Source organism: Anas platyrhynchos, chromosome 1 (genome assembly GCF_047663525.1).
Source record: "Anas platyrhynchos isolate ZD024472 breed Pekin duck chromosome 1, IASCAAS_PekinDuck_T2T, whole genome shotgun sequence".
Taxonomy (NCBI): domain Eukaryota; kingdom Metazoa; phylum Chordata; class Aves; order Anseriformes; family Anatidae; genus Anas; species Anas platyrhynchos.
Window position 1 is genome coordinate 73,225,050 of NC_092587.1, and position 19,358 is coordinate 73,244,407.

Here is a 19,358-nt window from a genome sequence, read left to right on the forward strand (position 1 = left end):
TTGCCTCTCTGTCTCAATGACTGTGGATGCCCAGATTACCCAGAACATTTATAAACTATCAAATCACAAGAAGCAGTGCTAGCAGAAATATCATTGGTTGCCTCATCCTTTTCCAGGGCACAAAGCAGGACGAAGCGGCTGCTGAGCTCCCTTAACCTGTGCTTACAAACTTCCAACTGTGGAGCTGCCTCTCAGGTTTGTTATTGTCATGCCAACCCACCCCAGCAAAAATAGCCTAAGGACTTTCTTTTGTGCCTGTGGGGTTGTTCAGAAAGTTCCCTGATTCCAAATAGATATATATTGCAATTGAACTTTTCTATTTGCATTTTTATATTTTGCTGTTTAGCAACCTGCAGAGCTCTACCTGGGACTAGAGACAGCAGTTCTTTTTTGTAATCATCACTAATCAGAAAACCTCACAGCCTTCACAGGAATGCTACAGCCCCACTGCCTGCCACTTTACCGCTGTGTTAAGGGACATGCTTTTGCTTAGGACAACCACAGAAGTGTTACAAAAACAGAAGAGTGATGGTCTTCACACGTTAACTTTGGCTCTTTTAAGTATTCGCATTTAAGTCTGCTGAAGTGCTACTGAGCAGCCATCAGCCAGGGCTCTCTTTTCAAAAAGCAAAACCCTGCCAAGTGTGAGCTTCACAAGCCACTCACACTTTAATCCCACTGGCCAGGCAAGGTGAGCAGAGATGTCTGCTGGTGTTCATCAACCTGTCTTCAAACACAAATGAGAAGTCCAGTGTGCCCAAAAGGTTTCCGCAAACAGACACTGAGTGGTAACACTTGTGAGAGCTCAGCTAAATCAAACAGCTGGCAAATGTAGTCTAGGGATGTTTTTTCTTTTGCTGTTGTTGTTTTCTTCTTTTTTTTTTTTTTCCAGAAGTCTAGATTCACAGCAGACAGGAGGCTCAATTCAAATGTCATGCAATTTTCATTCAACCCCATCTCTGTCTGCAGATGACTAGCACTCTTCATGCTAACCTGTGAGGCCCCAATCCCTGCTTTTCTTACTGTGGTGTAAATGCCTGAAGTAACTAGGAAAATAAAACTAACATTCACACTTTTAAGGAAAAGGTACAGCATTGAAGAGGCTTTCAGGGTAGGGCATAACTGCATTATCTGAGCATTCCCTAGGCTCCCAACCTTAGATGCTATCGTGCTGGGGAAACTTGGTGTGCTAGCTCTAAGGAACACCACGGAGCGTAGAGTGGAGTGGAGACACCACGGCTAGGCTCTGTAATCAGGTGGGGCCTTGATTGTTCTTGTGCACAAAGCTGCACTTTTTGCCACCCTAAGCCAAAGACCTGTCATGTTTTGACAAATGCTGTACCCTAGTGTACTTTTTGCTCATTATAATATCATTATAATACCAAAACACACCTCCATCCCAAAAGCTACCCGCCTCCAAGGTGCGACCACCCCTCACTGAGCATGCGCTCTGAATTTCTCGGAGCCTATTACTTTAAACGGAGACGGGAAAACTTTACACCAATCATAACTAAGATATGCTTGACTAGAGCCACTCAAGCTCCACCTAGAAGACAGAAAATAATATAAATTGGCCCATGATAGAGGGGATGGCAGGGAAGATACCATCGTCAGGGGAGATACCATCCCGAGGACATACAACATCCTTAGGATCTCCTGACTCCTGGGATCAGTCGACGGGCTGAGCCTCTCTTCCCCCCCCATTGGGACGCCTTTGGGTGAGATCTGAATATTTGCTTATAAATCTCTATAGAGTCTTTGATCCTTTTAACGTGTTTATTTCTAGGCTGCGCACCTGTAACACCTATAACATCTGTAACACTTATAACATCTATAACATCTATAACATCTGTAACATCTGTAACACCTACAACACCTGTATAATATCTGTAACACCTATAACACCTGTGTATTTCATGCATACTAGCTTGCTTTTGCAGATAGTCACTATCACCGGCAATCCAAAAGAACCTGATTATCTGTTGCTGTAATAAACCGTACTTGATTGCATTGTGATAGCTCTCGTTAATGCAAGTAGGGTGAGGGTGGTTATCCGTGATAGTTCAGTGTTCTGAATCTAACCAGACCCCCAGACGGTTAATACGTTTTTGGTGAATGTCTGAGTGGACCCCCAGGCGGTTATTACGTTTTTGGTGAATGTCCGAACGGACCCCCAGTTTTGGTGAATGTCCGACTGGTTCAGTAGTCTGAATCCAACCGGGCCCGTAACGGTTAATCAGCTACACCCCTTTAACGCAACACTTACCCATCCCACATTAGTCATATCCGTATTGCTCTGCAGAAACCTGGTGTGATCCATATTAATAATCATTATGGGGCAAAGGACAACTTTTCCAAATTATTGTCCCAGCAAAGAGACAGCTGTGAAGCTAAAATACCTATCAGAAATGGCAGGTTTATGCCTCACCTTTCCTAAAAATATCAAATCTGGGATAAGTTATTGAGCAGCAAAGCCCAACATATACTTTGAAGACCAAAAATGTCACCAAGTACCAAATGCCAGTGAGAAAAGCTTATCCAAGATTTTCCACAAGAGTCCTGGGACAAGCGTGATGGGCAGTGAACATCTTTGGAGAAACCCAGGGAACCAGGCTGGTCACACACTGCTGTTGGCCGGTGCCTCCCACAGCTGCAAAGGCCATCAGTAAAATGTTTTTTGAACACTTAGCTACAACCAACGTTACAAGAGATTTCCACCACTGCCAGGGGAGTAATGCACAGCTGTGAAGAAGACAAGTGCAGCATGGAGATGCTCACTCCAGACACTTCAAAGGATGACTACTGCATTTGAATGAGCCAGGCAAAAGAGTCCCTTTTGGTACAATGCAAATTCACAGTTATCACCAACAGATCGTGACACTCCACAAGCAGGAGAGAAAATAAGTCTGTTTAAAGATGTTAAGCCCCTGCCTTCTAAAAACAAACAGAAAACAAACAAAACTACTCTTTAAAGATGAAGCAAAAAAGTTCATGCTTCCCTCTGTCAAACCTTCCTTTCAGCCCCTGCCACACTTCTCCATTACTCATTCCTGAAGGTTTGGGCCCTATGGTGACTCACAGCCTCACACAGAGGAAGTCACCATGCGTTAGCTATATGCTATGCTGCCAGAGGCTTAAAATTTCTGCCTGCATGCAGCACCCAGTTCAAGCTGCATGGCATGCAGCTGAGACAGGGAACAGGATAAAGGATGTTGATTCTGTAGGTCTTAGCTAGCACAATTGTATTTTAACAACCCCAAAGATAAGGGAGTAAAAGTCTATATACATAGATAATGGAACCAGAAAGAACTGGCTTAACTGATGAAGTCTGTCAAAGAAAGGAAGGGTCAGGAATTTAGAAGACTCCTGGCCTTCATCCAAAGACCACCAGAGTACACCAGATGACCACCCAAGGACTCCACTAGGCATGCGAATAGGTGCAGAAAACTATGTTAATGATTCTTCAGAGACTTGATGAATATGCAAGAGACTTATGGGAAATGAAATGAACATATATTTGTCCCACTAATATAAGCACACTGCTAGTAACCCTTGGTGTATGTGTTAGGCGGAGCGATTTCCCCCACACCAGGCACCGTAATAAAGAATACCTGCTTAATAATTTTGGTTATTGAGTTTTCACTGCATCACAGCAGCCAAGCAAAGTCCCTCAGAAACCTGGGCCAGCTGGGGTCAAACACCATTTGATGGGAAGTAAAGAAATCCACTCCAGCCAGGATTTTTGGTGGTTTTGGGGCTAAAAAAAAAAAAGAACTGCAAAAATGGTGTCCATGTATCATCAAGTCTCATCATCACACTGGCTTGAAAGAGTAAAAGAAATCAGCAGGGCACTTCAGCCACCACAGACTAGAGGCCAGACCTGAACCAGAATTGTAAAGACAGAAGGCACAGCAGCCTTTTACGTACACCCCAGTCACTGCGAACCCCATGCAATATACAAGTATCTGGGCCCTCCTGTCTGCACTGAGCAACTCTTAACACATGAAGGGGAAAATGCAACAACTGCAGCTTACTAGTAGAATAATGTGGAACACATCTTGTTATCTTGCATAAACAAGGGCAAAATGAATTGAAAACTAGGTTAGCATAAGACTGATTAGGCTTAAAAATGACAGCAATCAAAATTGCTTGTATTAGGAAAAGTTTGTCAGTAGAGACAGGTATTGACAGCCTGTGGCACTCTGAAACCTAAAAAAGCTAAATCCAGCTAGTCAGGAGATTACTTTTGAAACTAATTACTTGTAAGCAAACAATGTTCAATTCTTCTTAAGCTTCTACTCTTCCTGGATCCTTTAGGAGACTTTTCTCTAAACATCTACCTATGATTATGAGAGCTGAAAACTTCTTCTTAATAAATGAAAGCTGAAGTTCTCAAGCAGTCACTTGTCTGTAGAGGATGGGACTTCAAAAGGGAAGTGAAGAAGGAAAACCTACTGTTGAATTGATTAAGTTATATGATAAAAGTTTCAGTAGTTCATGGTAGATTTACATCCAGATAGATTTGCAAATATCACAGAATCACAGATTAGCCCAGTTCATGTACCTGTACCTGGTATATGATAATATAGTGAGTGCTGAGTGCTGGATACTTAACTGATTATGGCCAAAAGCACACACACACACACACACACACACACACAAAATAAAAAATTCCAGGATAAAGAGACATAAATGAACAGGGTAAGCTATCCATATGTAAATGCATGTGTTACCAAAATATCTATATCAAAGAAAAAATAACTTGTAGGGCTACGGGAAAAGATTCTGAGATGAATGCAAATGAAAGCATCCCAATTATCACAGAATCACAGAATCATCTAGGTTGGAAGAGACCTCAAAGATCACCTAGTCTGACCTCTGACCTAACACTATCAAGTCCTCCACTAAACCATATCACTAAGTTAAACATCCAAACACCTTTGAAGACCTCCAGGGATGGTGACTCAACCACTTCCCTGGGCAGCCTGTTCCAATGCCTCACAACCCTCTCAGTAAAGAAGTTCTTCCTAATATCCAACCTGAAACACCCCTGGCACAACTTTAGCCCGTTCCCCCTCATCCTGTCACCAGGCACGTGGGAGAGTAGACTAACCCTCACCTCGCTACAGCCTCCTTTAATGTACTTATAAAGAGCGATAAGGTCACCCCTGAGCCTCCTTTTCTCCAGCCTGAACAAACCCAGCTCCCTCAGCCGCTCCTCATAGGACTTGTTCTCCAGGCCCCTCACCAGCTTCGTCGCCCTTCTCTGGACTCGCTCAAGTCTTTCCTGTAGCGAGGGGCCCAAAACTGAACACAGTACTTGAAGTACAACCTCACCAGAGCTGAGTAGAGGGGGACAATCACTTGCCTAGACCTGCTGGCCACACTGCTTCTTATGCAAGCCAGGATGCTGTTGGCCTTCTTGGCCACCTGAGCACACTGCTGGCTCATTTTCAGCCAACTATCAACCAATACTCCTAGGTCCTTCTCCACCTGGCAGCCTTCCAACCACTCATCTTCCAACCTGTAGCACTGCTTGGGATTATTGTGCCCTAGGTGCAGGACCCAACACTTGGCCTTGTTGAACTTCATACAGTTGACCTCAGCCCATCGGTCCAGCCTATCCAAATCCTCCTGCAGAGCTTTCCTACCCTCGAGCAGATCAACACACGCACCTAACTTGGTGTCATCTGCGAACTTACTGAGGGTGCACTTGATCCCCTCATCCAGATCATCCATAAAGATATTAAAGAGGACCAGCCCTTGTACTGAGCCCTGGGGGACTCCACTAGTGACCGGCCTCCAACTGGATTTGACTCCATTCCCCACGACTCTTTCGGCCTGGCTATCCAGCCAGTTTTTAACCCAACGAAGCGTACGCCAGTCCAAGCCAAGAGCAGCCAGTTTCTTAAAGAGAATGCTGTGGAAAACGGTGTCAAAAGCCTTGCTGAAGTCAAGGTAGACCAAATCCACAGCCTTTCCCTCATCCACCAAGCATGTCACTTTGTCATAGAAAGAGGTCAGGCTCGTCAAGCAGGACAATATATGTCATTGCTTCATACAATATGTTACCAACAGACATCTGGAAATTCCTCTGAATGCATATCAATACACCTAAGTACTGCAGTGGCTCTGAAATGCACAGAAATGCTTCTGTTCCTTCCCAGTCTGTAATCTGAATGGGGAGAAGGGAGCACAAATAGAGATGAGAGATTTAAAAATTAAAGAAAAATTAAAAAGACTGAAAAGGAAAAAGCACCAGCTAGTCTAGGTGGTAATGGCCCTTAAGCCTCTTTAAAGTCAGACAAGTCAAATGCCATCCTGTGTTTAGGGTTTTTGTGTTTCTAATGGTTGCTGAGCCACATGGCTTTTGGGACCATGCTCTATACATGTGGCCCCCTGTCACAGGACCAGAGGGCAGGACAGGCATTATCAGTGCTAGTGCTGGCTTGGAGAAATGGGATAGGGCTCACCCTGAAAGGATATGCTTCCAGACACACTGCAGCCAGTGAAGGGAGAGCTTGGAAAAGCTTCTGAAAGATGTCTTTCTGACTTCCAGGTTTCAGAGAAACATTTAACTTGTTTTCTCTAACCTCTACGCTAGAAGCATCTATACCTTCAGACTTCCAGAGTCTTCCCTGGGGTTAGTTCCTGAGAGCTCAGGTTTTGTGTATGTGTGTGCTTGATCCACACTGCAGCACACCAGACAAAACCAAGCCAAGTGCACCAGGAATGCTCCACAGATGATGCCAGACAAACATTTCATTTTGCCATCCAGCACAACTGCTAAGTTTTTGCACCCCAGTAAAACTTCCAAGGTGTCCAACACAAGTAATTTACTAGCTAGAGAGATGTGCGTTTCAGCACTAGCTCAGACCTCAAGTTTATTTATTCTCCTCACATAGCACAACTGGCAGAAGTAACAGAGCAAGATCAAAAGGAGAAGAAACTACATGAGAAAAGATAAAGTATGAAATAATACTGGTAACAGACAGGCTGCAATTCATGATCAAAGGAATGAATCTGGACACAACTTAAAAAATACATATAAGTACCTTCTCCCATTTCTGAAAGGAAAACTTTGCTATTTGCTCTTATGTCATGCAAGCCTTTCAAGTGCAGTTAAACTTAGCAAAAAGGAAGAGGGAAAGTGACAGAGTACCTCAAATTTTGTTTATTTGCTTCAAGCATCAAAAAAGTGGGTTCTCTTGAGGTTTAACTGCTTTCCCACCCATGTTACATATAGTCCACAGAACTAAAATAATCAAATCCCAGGGCATCTTCCATTCCAGCTAAGCTAAAAGGATGCCAAAACCAGGTTTCATGATCACTGCCAGCTCAAAGCAAAGGTCCTCAGCAGCCAGAGCATCATCAGCTGTTTAGAAAGGGCTGGACAACCAAGCAGTAATAGCTCATGAAAAGAAGTGGTTTTCCACCCACACAAACAGTCCTCAAAGCCTGAAGGGGGAGAAATATCCAAAGCCTCTCACTCACTGACACCAGTGGCCATGTGATGAGATCTCTGCCAGCAGGTCTGGTACTGATGCTCAGGTCAGCAAAGGAGATCTCCCCACTGGTGTTACCACTGTTCCCACAGCATCCATCATGCTGGGGAAGATCCATCCTAGGAAATGGACATTAGGACCTCAGGAGAAAAAAATAGTAATTGCATTTTACAATTTTAAAATATGTATTTTACAGTTCAGACAAAAGCAAATCAAAACAAAAATAGCTAGAAATTTCAAGAGGCGTTCTATGGTGAAATCCTTTCCTTGGCCTTAAAAAGTCACCAACATCATTCATCTTGCACCTTGTTTCTTCAGGGTGATGTTGCACAGCCCCTCTTACCACAGGACAGTGGGGAACCTAGAGGCACCAGATGAAATCTAAACTGGGAAATGCTCAGTGGGAGCCCCAGCTCATCAAGGGCCAGGACGCAGCAGCATTTCTGTGACATATCCCTGATCCGGGTGGGTTGTTCACCCACCATCCCACACCAGAAGGGGATTCAGACACATCTACCCACTTCAGGGGCAGTTAGTGTCAGCAGCAACACTGGCTCTGCCTTTCTCACCACGCACATTTCTTGTGCTGTGGCTTTTTATATCAGAGTCAGAAAATCAAGACAGGGTTTTCTACCGAAGTGGTTGGTCTCATAGCATGCCTCCACACAATGTTTTTGACTTAAAAGTGTATCTGTCTGACATCAGCAATAAAAAATGGGCACTCAGCAAAGCTAAGGATTAAAAAGGTTTTTGTTCCCATGGGAAGGGCTGTGTTTTGCAGAACTTGGGCTCATACTTATGTGATTTACCAACAACCTGATGAAAAAAAAGCATGGTTCACCCAAGGGAGAAAGCTGCAGATTTTAGATTCTACTTTGTTTTCTAGTGTCATCTTTGAAATACACAAAATGCCCTTGTAAAACACAAATTTTCAAGTAATTTGATGTTTGCATGCCAAACTTTTTCAGTACAATCATTCCTGAACAGGTGAACATAGCAAACACACAGCTATCACTGGGTTTAATTCCTCTGCTCCTGATGACAAAGGCTGGCATAACCCCATGAAAATCTGAACCTCACAAAACTGCATGTTCTGAGAGAAAACAGTTCCTTTGATAGTCTCTGCTGTGACACCAGGTCAAACAGCCAATTTTCTCTCTTTCCATTCCCTCTTCTCTGATTTATATAAATTAACCATGGAGGCATCCTTCTTGCCTCATTACAATCCTGGGTTGCACTTGACTTTGGGGAGTTCTCACCACAGTTGAAGTCCCTTGGCAACTATTGTAACAAAGATCATTTGGGTATAGATTTGTACTGGACACATTTACAAAAACACCTTGTTTATGTATACTAGTCACCTAATAAATAATGGGCAGACAATGAATGTCTCCTGGCTCTGTGAATGGGCATGATGCTGCTAGGAGTAATGAAAGCATTATCCATCAGCACATGCCATTTCACTGAAGAGCTGTGTGGATTTATGGCAGCACGTTACAAAAAGTGACAACAGCCAAAAGCATGGAAGCTGGGCAGCAGCTGCAGAAACTGGGAGAGTTTTTTGGCTCTGGATGTAAACCGGGGCCAATCTCAGCTTTGACATTTTCAGCAGACTTGGCTGCAAAGTATTTCAAGGGTATCTTGTTAAAGCAGAATTGTGGGGCTGCCTCCCTAGGCTGCTGCACTGTCTGTGTGACCCAGAGCCGTGCTGTCATCCCATAATTTGCCAATCTGGGCTTAATTCACTTCTGAGATGCAGAGACACATCAGCTCTGCAGCGGGGGGAATGGGAGAGCCTTTCTGTGCAAAGATAAGCTGTGTCACTGGCTCTGAAATCTCCATGCCATTCAACTTGCCTTGAATTACAGCGTGTCCTCTAGGCATGCAGACTGAGTCAGTGCCTCCTCTATGGCTTCATCCCTCTTCCTTCCCCTCTACCCTCCTCACCATTCTCCCCAGTACCTTAGGTGCTGAAGCATGCGGTCATGGAAGCCTGCTGGGGTCATCCCTGATAGGGATAGGAAAGCAGAGGACACCAGACAACAAAGACCACAACTTTCAACCAAAAAAGCTTCGTAAATGTTATTTATCAGCTCCTGCCTCCTGAAGTTCCACATTGTGCTGAAAGGTCCAGGGGCTGCCCCCTACATGAGGCAGATCCAAAGAGACCACATAGGCACACACAAGTTCAAACAATTCTTGGGACCAGCAGAAACACCACTCCTTCCCTGAACGGTCCTACTTTCTTGCAGGACAAGAAAGATACAGAAAAATTTTTGTTTGTTTGTTTGTTTTGTTGTTGTTGTTGTTTGCTTTGTTTTGTTTTTCTTAAGTATATTCTTCATTGTCAGACATTTTTTCTTTATACATGGAAGCACCACAAAAAATAAGTTTCTAGGGGAAAAAGCCCATCAGTGCTTGATTACTGCTGCCTTCGGTTACAATAATGTTTGCACACTTCAATAATTCCCTCCCATCTAAATGTGTAAAACAGCAACACTACACATTATTTTTTAAAATTATCCTGGAGACAGCATTATTTTTCATTCTGTTCAACACTAGCTTAATATGCCTTCTCTATGAAGCAACAAAAGAGAATCATTTGTATTCGTGCTCTCGTTTCTATACCCACCTCTGTTAAAAGCCCATGAGAGCATCAATATTACAATATAAACTGGTTTTAAGACAATAAATAAGCAAATAAATAAGTAAAACAGAAAACACCTACAGCCAACCCTGACAAAAACTGAGCCTCTTTCTGTTGCTGACAAAACCCAGGGCAAAGGTGCAGCCCTGGCCAGGGCTTCCACCTGTGCACCAGGCCCTCAGGGACCCAAGGTACATGTCCTTCTGAACCGGCACCTTTTCCTTTAGCTCAGAGTTTGGCAGCATTAGTAAAAAAATATTTATAATTAATCTTTTTATGTCTACTTGCTTGCACTAAGAGCTTGGAGATAAAAGATTAAAACTCTTGTTGCAAAACTGAACTCATCAGAACTTCCTGCCCCCAAAAAGCCCAGCCTCAATTAATAATTCATCCACACAAGGAAAGAACAATATTTGCTTGACAGTGTGAGTTTGGAGGCTTACTTTTATGGCCTGGAATGTCCAAAGGAGTATTCATAACAAAATGAAATTTAAGGCATATTCTGGCATCCTATTTAAAAAAAAAAAAAAAAAAAAAAAAAAAAAAACCTAAATTATCAAGCTCAAACATTAAAGTTCAAGCCAGAGCACTTCAGGACCGAGTGGAAAGAAACATAATAATGTCACCAATTTTGATTTTATTAAATATTTGTTCTTTTAGGTAAAATTGTACTTCTGTAATCTCTCCATCTAAAGAAGAGTTTGGGGAAATCTTTGTGTGCACGATCTAAGAGGTGGATCACCACCATTTGCTGTGCATCCCATTTGCTTTTTCTATATTATTCACTACCACAGAGACACAGTGATTTAACATTAATTTGCATATATTAAATGTGCTCAGAGTATTTGAACAGCCTGAGTAGAACTCGCTTTCCAAATTCAGCTAACTTTGTGGCAAAACCCGCATGATGCAGTTATTTTGCTAAGCAGGCTGTGGAACTCAGTCACCTCCTAGCTCCCCAAATTTAACTATTCATGAAGAGTGAATTACTTCCGTTCAGGATATCTGCAACAGCTTGACAAGCCTTAGGCATTAGCATCTTTATCCCTTCTCAGACCCTTGATATGCATCTGTGTCTGCCTCAAAGCTTTTCAGACAGCCTCTGTGTTCATCAATACTGTTTTCCTTTTGTAAATCATAAAATGAGCCGAGTACAAAAAAGACTGCTGTCACTTTGAGTGCAGAGGGAATCTGGACCTTCACAGTTATCCTGCTGTTCCTTGCATCATTCTAAGTCTTGGTCTGCAGTGCTAACTATTCCAGATCATGGGTTAAATTATCCTCATCTAGCCATTATTTGGGAGGATTTTTATTAAACTCAGAAACCCATCCACAGCTGCATGCATTCCACAACTAGTACAACAGCAAAAAAGCAGTCACTGTGCTAGCTAATGTAAATGCTGGGAATATAATTTGTTGCTTTTAAACCTAGAAGAAAAATTAAGGATGGCCTAAGTTTTCACACACAGATCAAACCTTGAATTCTCAATAGGTCTGTGGACCAGGAGTTTATCCCAGACATAACAGAGAATGAGCATCTACATGACTGGGTCATAGCTGCACTGGTATCCCAGATTTGGGGCTCATCACCTTTCCAACAGGATTTTGTTTCAGTCATAGAGAAAGACCTGTATCTGAGATCAGCCACTGAGATCAACAGGAACCCAGCAGACACACTGCAACAGACATGGCAAAGCACAGCTCAGGGGCCTGTACACAAGCTGACTGTCAAAAGGCTGTATGCAACAATATTCCTGGTACAAAATCACAAAACCCAAAGAGATGAAGGCATCCAAGTTTACACATTGCCAAATCTCAGCTTCAGCCTTCTCTGTTGCCTTAAGACAAAGGCCCTATAAAATGTTGTGTGCAGCAGCCTAGAAAGCCACAGGTGCTTACAAAACCCATTGTAAATTATCAGACCATTATGATGTTTCAACAGAAACATCATCCCCATTTTGAAGTTTTAATCAGCTTACGTTTGAAGCATGGCATTTCTTCCCCCAGGTGAATAGCAAGAGGCTTTAAGTACAATAAGAAATAAAACATTAAGGTGGCTCCAGAGTCAACAGCTCCTGTAATAACACAGTACAGTAATACTAGTAGTATTCCTATTAACATCACGAAAATCCTCCTATACAAAAGTCTCTGTTCTCCCACATACAAAACCCAGTGTAGGTCTCATGAAGGGAAACCCAAAGATAGTTATATGACTGAAAGATAGTAAAGGGTGATGTAGGCTCACCTATGGGAGCACAGAGCCAAGAAAAACATAGCATGAGAGCACCCGAACACTTGGGTGGAATAAACAGCAGTGCCTGGCAATAAATAAGCTTAAGGCTTGTAGCAAAGGATTGAAAGCACCCATTTACTGTGAGCAGATATGAGAGAGAATAGGGAATCTCAATGATGTTACCAATATCCTAAGTCTCTGTAATAAGAGAAGAACAACACAGAACAAGCAAGATGAACCACACTCTGTTTTAGAAATGAAAGCCAAAAAGCAATCTGTGTAGTCTTTGACAGTCTCACCTGAGGAAACTAGCCTTTCAGTTTCTGAAGGCACTGATGTATTTCACTCTGGCTCACAGAGCAAGATGTACAAGCACCACCATCTCCTGCATTTAGTTATAGCCAAATAAGAAAAATTCCTTTTTAATTTTGGCAAGCAGCCATTTGAAGCCCTAAGGCACAAGATCAGTACCATATCAACATGATGCAACCAGCAACCCAGTCTCCTTCTAAAGACCCTTAGAAATACCTATATGTGAATCACAAGCTCTATTTGCTGCTTGCATTAATTCCGCTGTTGAGTTAAAAATCCCTTCCATAAGGTTGTGATGCTCTAGCTTGGGTCATTCATCTCAGAGATCTACAGTATGGGTTCTTTTGCCCAGAAGTCCATCTCTCTGAGTGCTGGAAACTACCTTTCTTACTAATGCAGACAATAAAGAAAATCAGAGCAAGGAGCAGAATCCCTAATAGGCTGCTGCAGCCATTCCCTAAAGCAGAGCACACCTGAAACAGTCAGTCAGGAGGATCCAGACAAAGTGGTCCAAGTGCAACAAAGAGCAAACATGATTGTTCACTTGTGAATGACCTGTTGACTGATGGCTGAAAATAACAGAAATTTCAGTAGGAACCCAAACAGTCCAAAATTGTTAATAGCCAGCTACAGATATTTCTAAAAGTGATGAAATTCACATAACATGCTAGAGAACACATGGCATGTAAAACTGCTGAACATGTGTGCTGTCTCTGACATAAGCTTTGTGCACGAGACAAGTTTAAGCTGAAGAAGCACAAGTCAGAGCCTCTGAGGCTGAAAGTGATCTTGCCCATCCACTCATGTCCTTTTCCAAGAGACAATCTAGGAAATCTTGCTAAATCTGCTTTACCAAGGCTCTAGTCTCAGGTAACTGGTCCAACCACCTCATTGTCTATAGCCTCTGACCAAAATTATACTCAATAACATTCATTTAAAATTTACCTTCGCTTTTCAAGTTTGCTGCTTGTCTGTAACATCTTAAAGAGCTCTTTGTCACTTTTGATGCTCACAGTGTATTTGAATGTCTTAGTAGTATGTATCACAACCTTCTGCTGCATTTCTTTGCCCAAGCTAAATGTGCAACAGCTTTTGTTACCTAGGATCTTGCTCCCTATTCATTTTTTCTTTGCACTTTGTCTCAGTTCAAGTGCATCTTTCTGTAACATGAGGAACCAGGACTAAACACAATATTTCAAATGTCTTCAATGGCCTTGAAGGAGAATACTGGTATTTCTGTGTTCTTTGGATTGTTTTTAGCACAGTCAGCTACAACCACTTCTGGTTAACCAATTGTCGTGGTTCCGCTCGAGTGGGCAGCCGAGCTCCACCACAGCCGCTCTCTCACTCCCCCTCCTCAAAGAGGAATGGGGAGAAAAGGGCTCAAGGGTTGAGATAAGGACAAGAAAATCACGCAATAATTATTGTAACGGGCAAAACAGACTCAGCATAAGAAGATAGATAGTAAGATTTATTGCTCATTACTAACAAGCTAGAGAAGTGAGAAACAAAGGAAAGAAACCAAAAGCACCTTCCCCCCCCCATTCACCCTCTTCCACCTCCTCCCCCCGAGCGGCACAGGGGAACGGGGGAATGGGGGTTATGGTCAGTCTACAGCACTTCTTCTCTGCCGCTCCTTCTCAGTCACTCTCGTCCCCTGTGCTGTGGGGTCCCACCCACGGGATACAGTCCTTGATGAACTGATCCGGCGTGGGCTTCCCACAGGCAGCAGCTCTTCCAGAACTGCTCCAGATATGGGTCTGTACCACGGGGTCCATCCCTCAGGAGAAAACTGCTCCAACCTGGCTCCTCTACGGGCAGCAGCTCCTGCCTGGTCACCTGCTCCTGCGTGGGCTCCTCTACACGGGCTACAGGTCCGACCCGGAATCTGCTCAGGCAGGGGTCTTCCACAGGCGGCAGCCTCCATCGGTGCAGGGCCACCTGCTCCACCGTGGTCTCCTCCACGGGCTGCAGCGTGGAACCCTGCTCCACCGTGGTACTCCATGGGCTGCAGGGGGACAGCCTGCTTCACCATGGTCCTCACCACAGGCCGCAGGGGACTTCTGCTCTGGCGCCTGGAGCACCTCTCCCCCTCCTTCTACACTGACCTTGGCACCTGCAAGGCTGTTTCTCACTCCCTTGACTCTCCCGGCTGCTGTGTCGCGCAGCATTTTTTTCCCTGTCTTAAATATGCTCTCACAGAGGCGCAAAACAATATCGCTTATTGGCTCAGATCTGGAAAACAATGGGCCCTTCCCAAACATGGGGCGGCTTCTAGATCTTTCTCACAGAAACCACCCCTATGGCTCCCTGCTACCAAAACCTTGCCACGTAAACCCACTACACCAATACATCCAGATCCACTTCTCACCTCCCATTAACTTGTTGTCCCCTGCTTTTAGGAAAAAAAAAAAAAAAAAAGAAAAAAAGAAAAAAAAAAAAGAAAGAAAAAAAAAGTTATTAATTCCTAATTGCTTTTGATCTTACCTCTCTTACTTCATTAAAAACATAATTCATCTCACCTGAAAAATTAAGATTCATCCATAATCGCTAAGAAATATGTTGAAATGGACCTAATATCTCTCTATCAAAATAATCATCTTTTAAAATGAGACAAGAAATTCACTAAGCAAGCAAGAAACTGTCCTCTTCTGTGCTATATGAGTGTCAGAGATACTTACGATACTTGAAGTTTTATAATCATCCTCTTTTGGCTATCTTTAGGAAGCAAATGTTTTTAAGAGGTGACCATCTCTCCTACAGAGCAAGGTATACACATAGGGGTATATGCACAGCATTGCTGTGCACTGTTCCTACCCCTGCAGAGAAGCTGTACAAAGGGAGACAAGCAGATGAGTTCATTTCTTCTATTTTAGGATGGGGATATGCACAACAAGATATGAAGGATGGCATATATTAAAAGAAAATTATGAGTGTAAGAAAGCCAGGAAAGTTAGTAGACAAACCACAGATAGGATTTGCTAATTAACCATCAGCAGCAATGAAGGTAAGTGGAGAGGAAGTGCGCTGTACTGCAGTGGCAAGCTGTCACTGTTGCCCCATCAGAACTCACTTCCCAAAATACCTTTTCCTCTTGTCCTTTCCATAGGAAGGCAGAGTCCCTGGGGACAAGTTGAGCAGGAGCAGCAAAGCACGAAGACCAGCAGCCAGGCAAGCTTGGCACTGAAGCAGTCAGCTTGGAGCAAATGTATCCATGTGAACTTTCAATGCTTTTGCATTCCAGCATGGAGATGAGCAAGTTCTGTCCTAGCTCCACTAGCACCGTCCTTCAGTTGAGACAGACTGAAACCTGGCAGAGCAAGGATTGTTGGAGCTGTGCCAGGGGAAACAATAGCAAGGCGGGGGGATGAGGTAATGGCCCAGCTGAAGTGCATCTACACCAATGCACGCAGCATGGGTAACAAACAGGAGGAGCTGGAAGCCATCGTGCAGCGGGCAGGCTATGACTTGGTTGCCATCACAGAAATGTGGTGGGACCAGTCTCATGACTGGAGTGCTGCAATGCCTGGCTATAGGCTCTTCAGAAGGGACAGGCAGCACAGAAGGGGTGGCGGTGTGGCTCTCTATATTAGAGAGTCTTTCGATGTTGTAGAACTCGAGGCTAGGAATGACAAGGTCGAGTCCCTTTGGGTTAGGATCGGCAGGGACAACAAGGCTAGTGTCCTGGTCGGGGTCTGCTATAGACCACCGAAACAGGATGAGGAGACGGATGAGGAGTTCTACAGGCAGCTGACAGAAGTTGCAAAATCTTCAGCGCTTGTACTCGTGGGGGACTTCAACTTCCCTGACATATCCTGGAAGCACAACACAGCCCAGAGGAAGCAGTCTAGGAGGTTTCTGGAGAGCGTGGAAGATAGCTTCCTGACGCAGCTGGTTAGTGAACCTACCAGGGGTGGTGCCCCGCTAGACCTTCTCTTCACAAACAGAGAAGGACTGGTGGAGGATGTGATTGTCGGGAGCTGTCTAGGGCAGAGTGACCATGAAATGGTGGAGTTCACTATTCTTGGCGAGGCCAGGAAGGGAACCAGTAAAACCACTGTATTGGACTTTCGGAGGGCTGACTTTGGGCTGCTCAGGACACTAGTTGGTGGAATCCCTTGGGAGGCGGTTCTGAAGGGCAGAGGGGTCCAGGAAGGCTGGGCGCTCTTCAAGAGGCAAATCCTAATGGCGCAGGAGTGGTCTGTTCCCATGTGCCCAAAGATGAGCCAGCGGGGAAGAAGACCAGCCTGGCTCAACAGAGAATTGTGGCTTGAGCTTAGGAGAAAAAAGAGGGTTTATAATCTTTGGAAAAGTGGGCAGGCCACTAGGGAGGACTATAAGGATGTAGCGAGGCTGTGCAGGGACAAGATTAGGAAGGCCAAAGCTCATCTGGAGCTCAATCTGGCTACTGCCGTTAAAGATAACAAAAAACGCTTTTATAAATACATCAACACAAAAAGGAGGACTAAGGAGAATCTCCATCCTTTACTGGATGCAGGGGGAAACTTAGTTACAAGAGATGAGGAAAAGGCGGAGGTGCTCAATGCCTTCTTTGCCTCAGTCTTTAGCGGCAATACCGGTTGTTCTCTGGATACCCAGTACCCTGAGCTGGTGGAAGGGGATGGGGAGCAGGATGTGGCCCTCACCATCCACGAAGAACTGGTTGGTGACCTGCTACGGCACTTGGATGTGCACAAGTCGATGGGGCCGGATGGGATCCACCCAAGGGTAATGAGAGAACTGGCAGAGGAGCTGGCCAAGCCACTATCCATCATTTATCAGCAGTCCTGGCTATCGGGGGAGGTCCCAGCTGACTGGCGGCTAGCGAATGTGACGCCCATCTACAAGAAGGGCCGGAGGGCTGACCCGGGAAACTACAGGCCTCTCAGTTTGACCTCAGTACCAGGGAAGCTCATGGAGCAGATCCTCTTGGAAGTCATCATGCGGCACTTGAAGGGCAAGCAGGCGATCAGGCCCAGTCAGCATGGGTTTATGAAAGGCAGATCCTGCTTGACGAACCTGATCTCCTTCTATGACAAAGTGACGCGCTGGGTGGACGAGGGAAAGGCTGTGGATGTGGTCTACCTTGACTTTAGCAAGGCTTTTGACACCGTCTCCCACAGCATTCTCCTCAAGAAACTGGCTGCTCTTGGCGTGGACTGGCGCACGCTTCGTTGGGTTAGAAACTGGATGGATAGCCGGGCCCAAAGAGTCGTGGTAAATGGAGTCAAGTCCAGTTGGAGGCCGGTCACTAGTGGCGTCCCCCAGGGCTCGGTGCTGGGGCCGGTCCTCTTTAATATCTTCATCGATGATCTGGACGAGGGCATTGAGTGCACCCTCAGTAAGTTTGCAGATGACACCAAGTTAGGTGCGTGTGTCGATCTGCTCGAGGGTAGGAAAGCTCTGCAGGAGGATCTGGATAGGCTGCACCAATGGGCTGAGGTCAACTGTATGAAGTTCAACAAGGCCAAGTGCCGGGTCCTGCACCTGGGGCACAATAACCCCAAGCAGAGCTACAGGCTGGGAGATGAGTGGTTGGAGAGCTGCCAGGCGGAGAAGGACCTGGGAGTGATGGTGGACAGTCGGCTGAATATGAGCCAGCAGTGTGCTCAGGTGGCCAAGAAGGCCAACGGCATCCTGGCTTGTATCAGAAACAGTGTGACCAGCAGGGCTAGGGAGGTGATCGTCCCCCTGTACTCGGCTCTGGTGAGGCCGCACCTCGAGTACTGTGTTCAGTTTTGGGCCCCTCGCTACAAGAAGGACATCGAGGTGCTTGAGCGGGTCCAGAGAAGGGCGACGAAGCTGGTGAGGGGCCTGGAGAACAAGTCCTACGAGGAGCGGCTGAAGGAGCTGGGCTTGTTCAGCCTGGAGAAGAGGAGGCTCAGGGGAGACCTTATCGCTCTCTACAGATACCTTAAAGGAGGCTGTAGTGAGGTGGGGGTTGGCCTGTTCTCCCATGTGCCTGGTGACAGGACGAGGGGGAATGGGCTAAAGTTGCGCCAGGGGAGTTTTAGGTTAGATGTTAGGAAGAACTTCTTTACCGAAAGGGTTGTTAGGCATTGGAACAGGCTGCCCAGGGAGGTGGTGGAGTCACCATCCCTGGAAGTCTTCAAAAGACGTTTAGATGTAGAGCTTAGGGATATGGTTTAGTGGGGACTGTTAGTGTTAGGTCAGAGGTTGGACTCAATGATCTTGAGGTCTCTTCCAACCTAGAAATTCTGTGATTCTGTGATTCTGTGATTCACATTCACTGAGGTTTTGCCATTCAGCCTTTGTCTTCTTTTGTGTGAGCTCAAGGTGGATGTGCAGGAGAAAGCACAAAAACAAAAGAAGTCTTCTGTTTATTAAAATGTATATAAAGTTATTATGTCATATGGGTGCCATCTGTGTTAGCAGCAGTGGGTATTAAAAGCAAACGGTGGAAGAATGAAATTCATATTGTTCCATAATGACAGTTTGTGCTAAATAAGTCTCCATGGTAAAGGTGTTACTTGAAAAGGGATTTGAAAATCTGGTGCTGAGGCTGTTGGCAAAGTTTTATTTAAATACCAATTAAAAATTGGGAAACAGAATTCTGATTTAAGAATACTTAAAATAATTTTTCATCCGTATTTCCCTTTTAGCCTGTACCTGGGATGAAGAGCAGTCCTGTAAATTGAAA

General features: G+C 44.8%; 1 long non-coding RNA gene across 6 annotated transcripts in view; it reads right to left on the minus strand.

The window, feature by feature from the left end:
- Positions 1 to 19,358, minus strand: part of LOC119715614 (uncharacterized) — a 160,581-nt gene that overhangs the window by 96,461 nt on the left and 44,762 nt on the right. The window lies entirely within an intron of this gene.